Here is a 17,667-nt window from a genome sequence, read left to right as displayed (position 1 = left end):
TGGTTTTATTGGTTTCTTGTCTTGTTTTTATTGTTCTATTTGGGCTTGGCCCCATGTAAGCCGCCCCGAGTCCCTTCGGGGAGATGGGGCGGGGTATAAGAATAAAATTATTATTATTATTATTATTATTATTATTATTATTATTATTATTATTAATTATTATAGACTGGAATCGCCACATCATTCACATGTGTTTTAATAAGCTGAACAGAGAGAGAGAGATTGAGAACAAGGGAAGGTGGAAGGAGAAATAGGAGGACAGATAGTTGGGGAGTGAGGAAGGTAAAGAGAGAGAGAGGTACAGTAAAGTCTCACTTATCCAAGCCTCCGCTTATCCAAGTTTCTGGATTATCCAAGCCATTTTTGTAGTCAACGTTTTCAATATATCGTGATATTTTGGTGCTAAATTTGTAAATACAGTAATTATTACATAACTTTACTGTCAGAACCCTGCTACTAGAGCCTGTATGTGGCTCTGAGTTTCAGGGTCACTGACATTGATAAGACACCTGCGTCTCAGGACTCGGAGAAGAAACGGCTGCTGGACTTGGCGGGGAATTTGCGCGGGGTTTTACTGAGCGGGAAGAGACTTTTCAAATGAGGGGGAGGGTATATAAAGGATGGTTGGCCGGAGTCTCCCATTCTTGGCTTTTCTGATGTTTATGTTTCCTGCAGTAAAGTTTCTGGTGATATCACAGAGAGTCTCATGTGTTCATTCAGGAGCGGCTGTGGTGAGCTGACACTAAGCCAAGAATATAGACACTATCCCGCTGTAGCGGTGAGGTGTAACATGCAAGTGGAGGATGAAGAGCTCTTGGGCGCAGGAGGAGGAAGGTCGGGAAGGGCCACTCCCGAGCCGGACGCTGAGTTCCACCAGCTGGCGGCCCTGGCGTCATCCACCGCTTATGCCCAGCCAAATGGGGTAACCCAGAGGCGTGGAGTGGTGCGGGGAGATAGCACCGGAGGAGAGGAAGGTTCACCTTCCCCAGGCCCACAAAGGATGGTTTCTGGAGGAGAGGATGTCGGCGATGGAGACCACCCTGGCAGTGATGTCGAGGGCGATGGAGCGCCTGGCGTTTTTGGCGGAGCCAGAGAGAGGAAGGGAACTTCGGACTGGCTCAATGTGGGACGTGAGCGTGGGAAGCAGCCAGGGCTTTGCAGACCTTCCAGCACCGAAGGGAAGGGAAATGCGAAAGGAGCCCGGCGCCCGGCCCAAGACCCAAACAAGCCTGACGTGGGTGGAGGAGAGTGACGACGAAGGGGAAAAGCCTCCGAGAATCCCGGCTACGCTCCCAGCTGAGACCCTAGTGCCCCTGGCGAATGCCGGGCGTGGCACAGGGCAAAGAGAAACAGCAGCGGGGCCCACTGGTCCGCAAGGGGGCTTGCGACGGGCGGAGAATTGGGGATTGCCACCACAGGGACCCCTACCGAGACGAGAGGAACTAAGGATCGAGTTTGGGGGAGAGTCCTCTGAACTGGATTTTTTCCTTACCACGGTGAGGGGCTATATGGAGGACAATGCTCACACTTTTAGAACGGAATCCAGCCGGATACGGGCCATTGGTGCAGTGTTGAAGAGGGGAGCGGCTAGCTGGTACGTTCAGCTGCACGCGCGGCGCGACCCATGTCTGGGGTCAGTCCGACGCTTTATGGGGGCCCTGGAGACCCGTTTCCGAGATTGGAGCAGATCCGGGCGAGGGAGAAATTGAAGACCGTCTCCCAGGGGCAGAGGTCGGTATCTGATTATGCGGAGGAGTTCCAATGCCTCGCCGAAAAGGTGCCGGAATGGTCTGCAGTGACAAAGATGGAACTCTTTAAAGAGGGGCTCAGGCGGGAGATCCTCTCCTGGGCGGTGCATCGTGATGAGCCTGACACACTGCGCAGATGGATTCAGCTGGCGGGGCGCGTCGAGACATCGCTGGCCCAGGCGAGGAGGCACCGAGGAGCGCTACAGCAACGGCCGCAGATGAAAGAGGGGAGCCGGAAGGAGGGATCAGCCCCAGCCGGGAGGAGAGCGGAGCCGACAGGGAACGTGAGCGCCAGCAGGAGTGGCTGCTTTGTGTGCGGCCGGTTGGGCCACAGAGCTGCCGAGTGCTGGCAGAGAAAAGGGGAAAGCGGAGGCCAGCCCAAACCAAGAGCCGTGGCAGGAAAACGCGCCGAGGAAGAAACACCGATGAGGCACCATTCGGGGGGGTTGGTAAGTCAGGACAAAGCTATGATAGTGGTCCCCATTCAGCTTGAAAATGGCAGCAAACAAGCAACTTGCAAAGCATTTGTGGATTGTGGATGTTCCAGGAACATCATTTCCCCTGAATTAGCCGAGGGATTGGGATGCGAAAGAACGAACCTAGAATCCCCAATAGCATTTTCGCAGTTGGACGGATCCACAGCATCAGGATCGTTAGCTAGGTACAGTGCCGAAGATGTAAAGTGTAAGATAGGGAGTTGGGAAGGAAAGGTGTCATTTGTGATATCACAAATAGCCAGCTATAATGTTATACTAGGCATGCCGTGGCTGGGGCAGGCCAACCCGCAAATCAACTGGGAGGATAAGAGCATGATCTTCGGGATGAATTTGGAAGAAGGGAGCCAGGAAGTTGAGAGGGAGCTGGGGAAAAGGGGGGAGGAAGACTCTATCAGAATAGCAGAACTGGCAGATAAATTACCCCCAGAGTATCGGGATTTTGTGGACGTGTTTGACGAGAAGGAAGCAGACAATTTCCCACCGAAGCGGAGAGTTGAAGTGAAAATAGAGCTAGTCCCAGGAGCAGAGCTTCCCAAGGCAAAGATATACCCGATGTCGGCTAGGGAAAAGGAGGAACTGAGAAAGTACATTGATAAAAACCTAGCGAGGGGTTTCATAGAACCTTCGAACTCCCCTTTAGGGGCACCTGTGTTGTTTAGGCGGAAAAAGGACCAAACGCTGAGGCTCTGCATTGACTATAGGGGCCTGAATGCAATCAGTACTGTAAATAAATACCCCCTACCCTTAGTGAAGGACTTGATCGCCCAGTTATCGGAGGGACAGATATTCACTAAATTGGATTTAATTAAGGCTTACCATAAATTGCAGATCAAACCAGAGGACAGGTGGAAGACGGCCTTCTCCTGCGCCTTCGGATTATTCAATTATTGTGTGCTCCCATTCGGTTTATGCGGGGGAGGGGCCGCGTTCATGCAATTAATCAACGAAGTGTTGCATCCATTATTGTACAAGGGAGTCTTTATTTTTTTAGATGACATATTGATAATGTCTCGGACTAAGGAGCAACACGTAGAACTAGTCAGGGAAGTCCTACAAAAGTTGAGGGAAGCGAAGCTGTATGCGAAGCTTGCCAAGTGCGAGTTCAATAAAGACCAGATAGACTTTCTGGGGTATAGGATTTCCTCCCAGGGAGTGGCGATGGACCCTGCGAAGGTGGAAGACGTGAGGGGGTGGGAAGCCCCCAGAACACGGAAGCAGCTGCAATCCTTCCTGGGGTTCGCAAACTTCTATAGAACATTTATCAAGGACTTTGCGCGCCTCACTTTGCCGTTAACTGATTTGTTAAAGACTAAAGGCAGGGGAGAAACAGCCAAAGTGAAGGCCCCAGGGGCCAAACTGACCTGGACAATAGAATGCCAGGAAGCTTTCGAAGCCCTTAAAAAGCGTTTTACTGAGGAGCCTGTCCTACAGCACCCTGATATGTCTAAGGCCTTTGTACTACATTGCGATGCGTCAGACCGGGCATATGGGGCAGTTCTGCTGCAGAAAGACGAGGGGGGGAACCTGAAGCCATGTGGCTATCTGTCGAAAAAGTTTAGCGATACAGAAAAAAACTGGCCGATTTGGGAGAGAGAAGCCTTAGCGATTCTGAAAGCACTAGAGTGCTGGAGACACTTTCTGGAAGGAAGTGGAACACCGTTTGAGGTGTGGACTGATCATAGAAATTTACAGTATCTAAGATCCCCTCGTAAACTATCAGCGAAGCAGATTAGATGGGCCCAATATTTCAGCCGTTTTGATTTCAGACTCAAGTTCTTCCAGGGGAAACACAACATACTCGCTGACGCTCTCTCTCGGATGCCTCAGCACGGGGGAGGAATTCAGGAATCTGAGGGGAGCCTTTTCCTAGATAAGCAATGGGGCCTGGCAGTACTGACTCGAGCACAAGCGGCCAAAGAAAACAAACGTACTGCCATTTCCACGGGGGGAGGAGAAATATGGGAGGAAGAGTTGAAGCGAGCATATGGAATGGACAAATGGTTACAAACGAACAAAGAACAGGGAGAACTGTGTGGGGATTTGGTGTTTGTAAATAAGAAATTGTATATTCCTGAATGTTTAAGACAAGAAATGTTAAGGAAGTGCCACGATAACAAGGGTGCAGGTCATCTAGGCCCCACCAGGACTATTAAACTGTTGGCCAAACAATGCTGGTGGCCCGGAATGAGGAAAGACGCCAGGGGGTACGTCACGCAGTGTGAATTATGTGCAGAGGGAAAAACACCACCTGGGAAGCCCCAGGGGCTATTGCAGAAGGTGGTGGAGCCCATGAGGCCATGGGAATGCGTGGCAATGGATTTTGTAGGCGAACTACCCCCCAGCAGAGGCCACAGATACATTTGGACAATATTGGACCTATTCTCAAAACAGGCACACTTTGTGGCCCTGCCAAAACTCCCCTCGGCTGAAAAGCTCGCTGATTTGTATGTGAAGCATGTATATCGCCTACATGGGTGTCCCGACAAAATAATTAGCGACCGGGGAGTCCAATTCACTGCAAAATTTTGGGGAAAATTCTTACAGCTGTTAGGAGCGGAAAGGAATCTGAGCTCGGCTTTTCATCCCGCAACCAACGGGGGGGTCGAACGTACCCAACAGACACTGTGCCAATTCTTGAGGATGTACACCAATTATAGACAGGACGATTGGGCGGACCTTCTTCCGTTTGCTGAGATGGCTTTTAACGGGGCCGTACATTCGGCCACAGGTCGTGCCCCATTCGAAATAGTATACGGACAGGAGGTGGCACCTTTCCCCAGGCTACCCGAGTGGAAGGAAGGAGAGGGCCAGACCGACAAGGAATGGCCGGCCAAAATTAAGCAAGGGTGGCAGACCGTGGTGGAGGCATTGCGGGAAACACAAAAGAAGTACAAGCTCTTTGCAGATCGTAGGCGCCGAGAGGGGGACAAATTGGGCGAAGGAGATCTGGTTTGGCTGAGCACAAAAAACCTGAAATTGGGGTTCCCATCTAAGAAATTGGCTCCACGCTATATAGGGCCGTTCAGGGTAGCGAAAAGAATAAACGAAGTGACCTATGAGCTGAGGCTACCCAAGGACCTAGGAAAGGTACACCCGGTATTCCATTGCAGCCTGTTAAAAAAGTATAAAGGAACTCTGGACAGCGGAGAACAATAGTTGTGTTTAATCTTTTCCTTCCAGGACGAAGGGGAGGAGGACGCCATGTCAGAACCCTGCTACTAGAGCCTGTATGTGGCTCTGAGTTTCAGGGTCACTGACATTGATAAGACACCTGCGTCTCAGGACTCGGAGAAGAAACGGCTGCTGGACTTGGCGGGGAATTTGCACGGGGTTTTACTGAGCGGGAAGAGACTTTTCAAATGAGGGGGAGGGTATATAAAGGATGGTTGGCCGGAGTCTCCCATTCTTGGCTTTTCTGATGTTTATGTTTCCTGCAGTAAAGTTTCTGGTGATATCACAGAGAGTCTCATGTGTTCATTCAGGAGCGGCTGTGGTGAGCTGACACTTTACTGCGTATTGAACTGCTTTTTCTGTCAAATTTGTTGTAAAACATGATGTTTTGGTGCTTAATTTGTAAAATCATAACCTTGTTTGATGTTTAATATGCTTTTCCCTAATCCCTCTGTATTATCCAAGATATTCGCTTATCCAAGCTTCTGCTGGCCCGTTTAGCTTGGATAAGTGAGACTCTACTGTATAAGGAATGATGGAAGATGTGGAGCTATCTATAGGTTTATGTCAGGGGTATCAAATTCATTTTCATCGAGGGCCACATCAGCCCCAAATAGTTTTTCTCCACATCAACCTTCCTTTGAATTCAGGTTTCATTTGACCATTTCAAAATGCTGGATAATGCTGCATTTTGAGCAGTTATAGTAGAGTCTCACTTATCCAAGCTAAACAGGCCGGCAGAAGCTTGGATAAGCGAATATCTTGGTTAATAAGGAGGGACTAAGGAAAAGCCTATTAAACATCAAATTAGGTTATGATTTTACAAATTAAGCACCAAAACATCATGTTATACAACAAATTAGACAGAAAAAGTAGTTCAATACGCAGTAATGTTATGTTGTAATTACTGTATTTACGAATTTAGCACCAAAATATCATGATATATTGAAAATATTGACTACAAAAATGGTTTGGATAATCCAGAAGCTTGGATAAGGGAGGCTTGGATAAATGAGACTCTAACTGTAATAGTAGATCAGGCAGGATGACATTGTAGCAAACTCCCCATCACCTAAGCATGTTTGTGTCTGCAACTAGGCAGACTGTTTATAAATATATGTGTGTGTGTCTAGAAATAAACCCAAAAGGTAGTATTTTGAAACTGAGCTAGGAAATAATAAATTATAAGCCATGTAACAAGTCATTGTCACATAACCGAGGAACAATGTTACTGTTCCAAAGCAATAGCAAATGTGTGGAAATGTGTTTCAGAGAAGGGTTGTAACATGTGACAATTTCTACTTGTTCTTAAAGTTGAGTTTTTGAGGCAGATTTTTCAGATTTTAGGTTCTTATTAATTCTAACATTCATTTAAAAAACTAACAGGAAATTGAGGTTGTTGTGTGTTTTCCGGGCTGTATGGCCATGTTCCAGATGTATTCTCTCCTAACATTTCTCCCACATCTATGGCAGGCATCCTCAGAGGTTGTGAGGTATACCTCTGAGGATGCCTGCCATAGATGTGGGAGAAACGTCAGGAGAGAATACTTCTGGAACATGGCCATACTGCCTGGAAAACACACAACAACTCTGTGATTCTGGCCATGAAAGCCTTCGATAACTGGAAATTGCAGTGAGAACAGACACAAGTAATCTCTTCTTTACAAACAGATCATAGATAAGCTTAAGAAAACAGAAATGAGCAACTGGAGCAAACTACTTTTTCAAGCAACTTTCCCAGTTCTGCTTTGGGAATAGTTTACAAGTAAATATAAGGGTGGATACACTCAATCTTCTTACATTTAATTCACCAATATTCTACAAAAAGAGCCTGTGGACACTTTGCTTGGCCTCTTATCAACAATAATAACATGGATATCTTGCCAGTTTTTGTGCAAGTGTGTCTCTAGCCAAGTTGTCCACACAATGAAAGGAAGGAGCACATTTCAATTTGCCAGAGAAGTCTTGGCAAGACAATATTTCAAGACTTAGGACTTTATCGCATGAAGGGACTATTCCATGGCAGTCACACAAACACCAAAAGCACTTGCGGATTCATTGATCTGTGTTTCCCAAACTCATACTTCCATGTACGCTCATAATCCTACCCTTCTGCTGCACCAACAATTTTAATGAGATTTCATAATTGCAAGTATGGTTAATTAAATAAAACAAATGCTACCAAAAATTTAAAAAAAATACTGCCTCCTAAATAGCAAGCAGGAGGCATGAAAAGGGTGAAGAATGCTGCTGTGTGACATCTGTGACAAGAAAGTGGCACAATTGATAGCTATTCACAAGTTTCCCCTGTAAGAACAGGGACAGAGACACAGACCCACTTTGTGCAATAACGTCCTCAATCATTAGTGTACCAAACAAACTGAATCCAAGAAGTCCTGGATATACAGTAGAGTCTCATTTATCCAACACTCACTTATCCAACGTTCTGGATTATCCAAGGCATTTTTGTAGTCAATGTTTTCAATGCATTGTGATATTTTGGTGCTAAATTCATAAATACAGTAATTACAACATAACATTACTGCATATTGAACTACTTTTTCTGTCAAATTTGTTGTATAACATGATGTTTTGATGCTTAATTTGTAAAATCATAACCTATTTTGATGTTTAATAGACTTTTTCTTAATCTCTCCTTATTATCCAACATATTTGCTTATCCAACGTTCTGCCAGCCCGCTTATGTTGGATAAGTGAGACTCTACTGTACTTAAGTTTCCTAGGAAGTTCCACTTTCACAAGTATTTACAACTATAACAGTATTTTATTTCAAATGTGTATCAACAACAAAAATACTAAGTACTAAAAAAGATTGCATTCGTTCTAAACTACAAGCAAGCAGAACACTGTTTTAAAAATCTTGAAAAATGGTTTAATGCAACAGCTAAAAGACTCACAACATACCTCACAACCTCTGAGGATGCCTGCCATAGATGTGGGCGAAACCTCAGGAGAGAATGCTTCTAGAACATGGTCATACAGCCCAGAAAACACACAACAACCCAGCTAAAAGACTGTTGAGTAATCTCTGCTTCAGAATACTCTTTTTCTATGAAACTACTAGATCTCTTTAAAACCACCCCCAAGTTCCTCAGTCCCACTCTCTAGATGTCAGTTTTCATTAAAGACATAAGCTATAAATCAGATGAGACAGCAGAAGTCTGTCATCGCCACTCTTGACTCTTCAAATTCGGTCAAAAAGGAGATGCAGGGGACAGAGAGGAGAACATCTAGGCCAGAAACACGGCAAAGCTGAGAGATGAAGGGTAACCCTTTCTTCCCCATGTTGCATCCCCAATAAAAAATTACAGCCATCTCTGGTTGCTATTCGCCTTGCTTAGAGAAATTACATGTACAGCCCATATGTCCTCCAGATGTTTTCTCTTTCACCATTTCCCATCAATACACTGTTGGTACTGACTGGAATTGTAATCCAAAACATCAACATTTGCAAGTATTTTACCGTAACCGTGGCAAAAATCACTTTAAACTCAATAGTAGGCGGAGGATCACTTCTGCCCTCAATCTGTCTCTATCTTAATATGCCACTGATAAAGTCAACAGTTGCATCACTTTCTGCAAACATAAAGATCTCAAAAGCTAGTTTAGAAAATGGAGAGATGGGGAGAAGACTCACTTTGCCATCCAAAATAACAACCTTTAGATGTCGATGTGAATTTGTTCTATTTATTTTTTAAGTTCCAAGAAAAGATAATGAATGCTAGCATTGTGTGATTGCAACAGATTTCTTTACAAGAGCTGAAGTTTCCTAATATGATATTTACGTAGAGAGGGACTGGAAAAATATTGTTCCAATGTTAAAGACATATTACCATCTAGTCCTTGCTCTTGTTGTTTCTTTGTATATGAGACACACTTGATTATGCCCTAAGTGCAGGAAACTGCTTGAGACAGAGATAAGATCGGATTTGATTATACAGCCCATAAAGACCCATTGTAGAGAGAGAATAATTTTGGAGAGAAAAATCATCCCAAATCTTCCACTAACAGTTTCATTTCACCGTCCATTTCACACCTCCGCATGCCTCCCATCATTATGCCACCTAGTAATGCAATCCCAAAGGTTAATGGTAACTTACGCTCTTCTCCTTTCTGTCTGAAACAGCAGAACCTCCAGAAGATCAGAATCTACAAACCCATCTGTCTTCTGCAGAAGAAAGAAACAAATTTAAAGCAGGTTACTTGAGAAGAAGTAACCAAATTGACAGTTGGGTCATTACACTACATGGCTTTATCGGGGTTGTAACTGGACACAGATGGCTAAATCTTATTCAAAGTCACAACTAAAGCAGAGCCACTGAAAGAGCTACTGGTCACTTACGTAAATCCCCGCAATGCCATTGGTCTTTATGGGGATGTGGATTTTTTCCCAGCACCATTAATTCAATTTTCCATTTTAAAGGACTACATGAATGTTCATATTTATTTGCAACTAGCTGTGCCCGGCCACGCGTTGCTGTGGCATTGTCTGGTGGTGTTGGTGAGAAATTGAACTTCATTTTGTTAGTTTCGGCCCATCTCTCTAGTCTGTCAAGATCGTTTTGAGCAGAATTCAAAACGATCTTGACAGACTAGAGAGATGGGCCGAAACTAACAAAATGAAGTTCAACAGGGACAAATGCAAGATACTTCACTTCGGCAGAAAAAATGGAAATCAAAGATACAGAATGGGGGACGCCTGGCTTGACAGCAGTGTGTGCGAAAAAGATCTTGGAGTCCTCGTGGACAACAAGTTAAACATGAGCCTACAATGTGATGCGGCAGCTAAAAAAGCCAATGGGATTTTGGCCTGCATCAATAGGGGAATAACGTCTAGATCCAGGGAAGTCATGCTCCCCCTCTATTCTGCCTTGGTCAGACCACACCTGGAATACTGTGTCCAGTTTTGGGCACCGCAGATGAAGGGAGATGCTGACAAGCTGGAAAGCGTCCAGAGGAGGGCAACTAAAATGATTAAGGGTCTGGAGAACAAGCCCTATGAGGAGAGGCTTAAAGAGCTGGGCATGTTTAGCCTGCAGAAGAGAAGGCTGAGAGGAGACATGATAGCCATGTATAAATACGTGAGGGGAAGTCATAGGGAGGAGGGAGCAAGCTTATTTTCTGCTGCCCTGCAGACTAGGACACGGAACAATGGCTTCAAACTACAGGAAAGGAGATTCCACCTGAACATCAGGAAGAACTTCCTCACTGTGAGGGCTGTTCGGCAGTGGAACTCTCTCCCCCGGGCCGTGGTGGAGGCTCCTTCTTTGGAGGCTTTTAAGCAGAGGCTGGATGGCCATCTGTCGGGGGTGCTTTGAATGCGATTTCCTGCTTCTTAGCGGGGGGTTGGACTAGATGGCCCTTGAGGTCTCTTCCAACTCTACTATTCTATGATTCTATGATTCTATGATTCTAATTGTTGAGGTAGTGGTGGTATTCCTTCTACCATGCAGGAGGACACAATCCAAGCACTCCTGACAGATGGCCATCCAGCCTCTACATAATAATGATGATGAAGATTATGATGATGATGATTATGATGATAATAATAATAATAATAATAATAATAATAATAATAATAATAATAGAAGCATAGAGCAACGCGTGGCCGGGCACAGCTAGTAAGATTATAAATGGGTAATATAGCTGTGTGGAAGGGCCTTGAGTCTACACTGCCATATAATCTAGTTAAAATCAGATAATCTGTATCTTATAGGCAGTGTGGAAGAGGCCTGAGGCCTAACTCTGCCTGTCCCCTGGGCTGAGTAGGTTGCTATGAGACCAAGTGGGCGGAGCTTAGCCCTCTAACTGGCAGCAATTGGATAAAAACAATTATTCCTTTCCCTCTAATTAGGACTTAATTTTTCTTTTCTTTTTGTTGTATCAACCTAGAGCCGTGGATGACAGGTTGTGTTGTCAAATTTCGAGGTTGGGGGGCCTGTAGTTTTGTTGTTTTGTCCGGTGCCCTGATTCCATCACTCTTTTATATATATAGATACACTCGCACAAGATATAGTTATGGCTGTCAATGTGGATGGATTTTAAAGAGATCCAAATCAATCAATTGAGAATGAATTCATCGACAGTGGCATAATATATCCCTTCCAGTATCAGTACACCACTGTCATTCAGTTTCTGCGGAAGATACGTTGGACAGTAGACTTACACTTAGATTTTATTGGTGGGTTCTGCACAGCCAACAAATGGCCCTATATAGTCTTTACTCTGATCCAACATGGTTCTGGTTACAGGGATTCAAAGACACAGCCACACAAATTTTTGTCCGTATACCGTATATTATGCCATGATGCATCTGATTAAATTGGCTCATATAAATATATGTATATATCACTTTAGATAGCATAAGGAAGGGTTAACACCCCTGTGGTGTTTTGTTTTGTTGTCTGTGCCCCTATTCAGAAGATTTCTCCTCACTTTCTGTCCCTTTGATAATTGGATTTTGAAAAATGTGGCTTGTCATGGAAACAAGGATTGGTGAGAAAGCTTCAGTAGAAACACCTTTTCCCCATAACAATAACTCTTCCCTTCCTAGGAGTAGATTTCTCTCACCTTCCTGTTATCTCTCCCCCATTTGTAACAATGAGTAATTTTTAAGTCAAAAGTTTGTAACTCAGGGACTGCCTGTATAAGTTTTTAATATAACTACTTATGTAATCATTCAAAAAACATTTTATCATTAGGTTTTCATTTCATTCCATCTAGGTAACTGCTGAATGTGCTCCGTACACTTACTTGTTGGGAGTTCTGCACTGTTGGTGAAGTTGAGATGCTGAAGGGTTTCCTATTTCAAGTTAAAGCGGAGCTACAACATCACTTTGGACAGAATACTTAAAGGTTCTGTGCCTCTGAGTCCCCATCTGCAAAACAGAAACAAAAGCACGTGTTATACAATGTGAACAAACTAACCAAGTCCACTAAAGACAAAGTCATATAGCAATAGATCAGACCACAACTAGATAGGACGTATTTGAGTACAGTAGAGTCTCACTTATCCAACACTCGGTTATCCAACGTTCTGGATTATCCAATGCATTTTTGTAGTCAATGTTTTCAATACATCGTGATATTTTGGTGCTAAATTCATAAATACAGTAATTACAACATAACATTACTGCATATTGAACTACTTTTTCTGTCAAATTTGTTGTATAACATGTTTTGGTGCTTTATTTCTAAAATCATAACCTAATTTGATGTTTAATAGGCTTTTCCTTAATCTCTCCTTATTATCCAACATATTCGCTTATCCAACGTTCTGCCGGCCCGTTTATGTTGGATAAGTGAGACTCTACTGTAATTCATTTTGAATCTATCAATTTGTCGCAAACCCATACATTTCATAGAGTTTACTTAGGCAAGGAATACTCAAAAGTATTTTTTTTTATTTACAGTAGAGTCTCACTTATCCAACATTCACTTATCCAACGTTCTGGATTATCCAACGCATTTTTGTAGTCAATGTTTTCAATGCATTGTGATATTTTGGTGCTAAATTCATAAATACAGTAATTACAACATAACATTACTGCATATTGAACTACTTTTTCTGTCAAATTTGTTGTATAACATGATATTTTGGTGCTTAATTTGTAAAATCATAACCTATTTTGATGTTTAATAGAGTTTTTCGCTTATCCAACGTTCTGCCGGCCCGTTTATGTTGGATAAGTGAGACTCTACTGTAATCCGTTTTGAGTCTATCAATTTGTCGCAAACCCATACATTTCATAGAGTTTACTTAGGCAAGGAATACTCAAAAGTATTTTTATTTTATTTATTATTTATTTACAACATTTATACCCCGCACTTCTCACCCGAGGGGACTCAGGGCGGCTTACAAAAATTGGCAATATTTAATGCCCAATTTTTTTCCCCAGTTCCTTTCTCTAAAATATGTCTTATAGTGTCTGGTATTGGTGGTCTCCCATCCAACTACTAACCAAAGTTGACCCTGCTTCTTTTCAAGATCTGCTGCCCTCGGGGTATTGAAGCATTTAGACCCTATAGAACTCCCAAAACAAATTCCCCTTTTCTTCAACTTTCATCACCTCTTCTAATTCTGGCTAGAACGCTAGGGTTGCTTGCATTAACATTTCTCACTGTTACAATAATATTTTCCAAAGCCTCCTAAGGGAGAGAAAGAATGAGAACAACAAAAATAGCTGTGCGTGTCTAATGAAATGTAGTGAGAAAAGGAGTGAGGCTCACGATGGGGAGAATGAAATCTCCCTGGAAGACGACATGCTTGGTCGGCACCCTGAGCTGAAGCGCTGGAGCAAGGCGGCAATACAAAACAGCATCTTGCTGCCTATCCAACTTACTTCCCAACAATACGGTTCTTCAAAAGGATAGATTTAGCTCAATTTTGTACAAAATTGATAGTTTGGATTTTGTGGATTTTATTTTATTTTGCTTTAGGAAAACTACGTTTTCTGATAAATTATTAGCCATCAAAAGCAGGGTGAAGATATGGGTTTTCACTGAAGATCCCAACAGCCTCTTCTGAATAGCTGCTTCTTGTTTCAAAGGAGAGAACCAATACAGCGACAGGCTTTTTATGGGCAAAAGGAAAGCAACCGACTGATCTTGCCACTTTTTGGGCACCAGTCAGTGAGCCAGTGTGAGTCAGTATTTATTGTGGTATACTAGAATTGAGAATGGCTTTCAAATCTATACAAACATACGATAGTCTATGTACAAAGAAAATGTGTCCAAATAACATATATTATTAAAGTTCCCCGTACAAAGCTCAATTTGGCCGTACCCAACAAAATGAAAAGGAGCAACAGCTCTAACACAAAAGTTATTCAAGTCTGGTATTGGTTCCAATATATATAAGCTTCAGGGATACATAGTCAATGAAAATATCTTCCAAACAATTTAAACAGATGGTTGGTCGTGTTGCTGTATACTGGAATGAAGAAAATAATGATGGAGCACCGCTCTCAAAAAAGTCTTCGAAAGTTTGTGTTAGAGCTGTTGCTCCTTTTCATTTTGTCGGGTACAGCCAAATTGAGCTTTGTACGGGGAACTTTAATAATATATGTTATTTGGACACATTTTCTTTGTACATAGACTATCGTATGTTTGTACAGATACTTTACAAGTATTCTGGGATTTTGTATAATGGCTTTCAAATCCCCACGCTGTGTGCCCCATCTATACTGCTTTATAACGCAGTTTGAAACTGCATTTTATGGTCATACAACTGCATTCAACTGCATTATATGGGCTTACACTGATCACATAATGCAGTTGGAAACTGCATTATATGATTGTGTAGATAGGGCCGGAGTGACCTTTAGCAAGTTGTTTGGATTCAGCCAGTGCAACAGGATTGGTATGGTGACATTTTTAAAAAAGGAAATGAATGAGCATATAAGTCTTCCACCCTACCATGTTCTGCTTGAAATAAAAGTGCTATTCAAACTTCCATAAAGGTAAAGGTAAGTCTAGTCGTGTCTGACTCTGGAGGTTGGTGCTTATCTCCATTTCTAAGTCAAAGAGTCGGCATTGTCCAAAGACACCTCCAAGGTCATGTGGCTGGCATGACTGCATGGAGTGCAGTTACCTTCCCACCAGAGCAGTACTTATTGATCTACTCACATTTGCATGTTTTCAAACCCCTAAGTTGGAAGAAGCTGGAACTGCTGACCTTTCAATCAGCAAGTTCAGCAGCTTAGCAGATTAACCCACTGCACCACGGGGGCTCCATACAAGAATTTATTTAAATAATCTATTTAAATGAATTTGCGCTAAACTGTGACATATTAATCTATCAGCAAAACAAGTTATAGAGGCAGGGAGTGGGAATCATATGGCAGGTGGAGCCTGTGGACACCTTTGTGGATACATATGGCCTTTTGTATAAAGGAGGGCTCACTTATCCAACACTCGCTTATCCAATATTCTGGATTATCCAATGCATTTTTGTAGTCAATGTTTTCAATATATTGAGATATTTTGGTGCTAAATTCATAAATACAGTAATTACTACATAGCATTACTGTGTATTGAACTACTTTTTCTGTCCAACTTGTTGTATAACATGATGTTTTGGTGCTTAATTTGTAAAATCATAACCTAATTTGATGTTTAATAAGCTTTTCCTTAATGCCTCCTTATTATCCAACATATTCGCTTATCCAACGTTCTGCCGGCCCGTTTACGTTGGATAAGTGAGACTACTGTAGTAGAACTCTGTCTAGCCCTAGACCTTGACAAAAAAAAACCCCAGCTCTCATCTAACACAAAACAATGAAGGACCATTGTTAAATCAACTTGTCTATCATCACTGTTGTTTTAGCTTAAGCAGTTACTTATTCTTAAGCTTGAAAAACAAAACATCTCTGGATAAAAGTGATTAAAGACTTTTCAGAGTAGAAAGTGCACATCCTGCCAACTAAGATCACAGCGAGAGTGACATCTTTAAATTTGAGGATTAAATGTACTTAATTCAGTCTGTTTCAACTGGAGAGATGAAACATGAAAAGGTAGTGGCAACGACCAACAGAAATTAAAGATGAATCGGTTTGTCAGCAAGTTGTTTGTTGCTTGCCTTTCAACCCTGATTGCCTTTGCATCAGTCAAAGAATGTCCTAAATTAGTGTTTCCCAAACTTTGGTTTCCCATAATCCCGAATCACTGGCCAAGGAAAGTAAGGCATCTAGTATTTGAAGCTCAAACTACTTCAAAGATTAGGGTTTGGGGAACACTAGCCTAAATGGATGGCTTTCTCAGGTGATGCACTTTTTTCCATTCTAGGTAAAGGTAAAGGTTTTCCCTGAAGTTAAGTCCAGTCATGTCCGACTCTTGGGGTTGGTGCTCATCTCCATTTCTAAGATGAAGAGCCAGCGTTGTCCATAGACACCTCCAAGGTCATGTGGCCGGCATGACTGCATGGAGTGTCATTACCTTCCCGCTGGAGCAATACCTATTGATCTACTCACATTTGCATGTTTTCGAACTGCTAGGTTGACAGAAGCTGGGGCTAACAGCGGGAGCTCACCCCACTCCCTGGATTCGAACCATTGACCTTTCGGTCTGCAAGTTCAGCAGCTCAGCACTTTAACACGCTGCGCCACCGGGAGCTCCATATAAGCAGCCCCCAAATTATTAATAATTATTAATAAATTATTAATAAGAGAGGTTCTGTAGGTTTGTTCTTAACTGGGACTGTACTATGAACAGCACTATTGGGATAGATGAAGAGGGTAGAAATGGCCCCAATCTAGCTAATGGTTCAAGAAAAGGACAAAATATAATCATTTTTCGTATTTAACAAGTTATTCAGGTTTTTAATATATATCCTACAAGAGTGTAAAACCTACGACCACCTTTCATACTTGGTTGGGAGAATGAATCATTTCCACGGTGTGCTTTTTACTTGAAAAAATGAAAACAAATCTGCACTTTTGTCCTGCCTTGTATCCACACACCCTCAAAAAAATATAAGGAAGTTATTCTTCACTGAAACACACATGTGATTTTGGAGAGAATATTGTAAGCTTTGGAAAAAATACCAAATACAAAATAGCAGAAAGACCAATGTGAAATGGTTAAAGAACCACAAGAGGGAGCTAATATTATAAAATGATCCCTAGTTGGGGAAAAAACAGGATCGATATCCTTGAAATGCTTTGTGGGGAAGTATTACATGTAAAGAGGAGCTGCGGTAGCCTAGTGGGTTATACCCTTGTGCCGGCTAAACTACTAACCTAAAGGTAGGCTTTTCGAATCCGCGAGACAGAGTGAGCTCCCGTCTGTCAGTTCTAGTTTCCTATATTGGGATATGATATCGGGACAAGACTCCCAGCAGGATGGTAACACATCCGGGCATCCCCTGGGCAACATATCTCTGCAGATGGCCAATACTCTCACACCAGAAGTGACTTGCAGTATGTTTGCTTCTGACACGATAAAAAAATGTTGTAAAGGCTGCAGGGCCCGGGTTGTGGCGCAGGCTGGAGAGCAAGCCAGCTGCAAACAGCTGCAATGAATCACTCTGACCAGGAGGTCATGAGTTCGAGGCCCGCTCGGAGCCTATGTTTGTCTTGTTTTTGTTCTATGTTAAAAGGCATTGAATGTTTGCCTATATGTGTAATGTGATCCGCCCTGAGTCCCCTTCGGGGTGAGAAGGGCGGAATATAAATGCTGTAAATAAATAAATAAATAAATTTTGGTTTCGTAAAAACTTTGCACTTGCCTAG

At 42.9% G+C, this 17,667-nt stretch overlaps 1 protein-coding gene across 10 annotated transcripts in view; it reads right to left on the bottom strand.

Moving 5' to 3' along the window:
• The window catches only part of st3gal4 (ST3 beta-galactoside alpha-2,3-sialyltransferase 4), a 148,890-nt gene that overhangs the window by 53,359 nt on the left and 77,864 nt on the right, over positions 1 to 17,667 (bottom strand). For all 10 annotated transcript variants that reach the window (XM_062960877.1, XM_062960882.1, XM_062960884.1 and 7 more), the window contains exons 2-3: positions 12,191 to 12,315; positions 9,538 to 9,605 (exon numbers count right to left, since the gene is read on the bottom strand). The gene's annotated coding sequence lies outside the window, so the exon portion shown is untranslated. The remainder of the gene's footprint in view (positions 1 to 9,537; positions 9,606 to 12,190; positions 12,316 to 17,667) is intronic.

This window comes from Anolis carolinensis, unplaced genomic scaffold (assembly GCF_035594765.1).
Source record: "Anolis carolinensis isolate JA03-04 unplaced genomic scaffold, rAnoCar3.1.pri scaffold_8, whole genome shotgun sequence".
Taxonomy (NCBI): domain Eukaryota; kingdom Metazoa; phylum Chordata; class Lepidosauria; order Squamata; family Dactyloidae; genus Anolis; species Anolis carolinensis.
The sequence above is the reverse complement of the archived record's forward strand: the minus strand, read 5'-3'. Positions and strand labels throughout refer to the sequence as shown.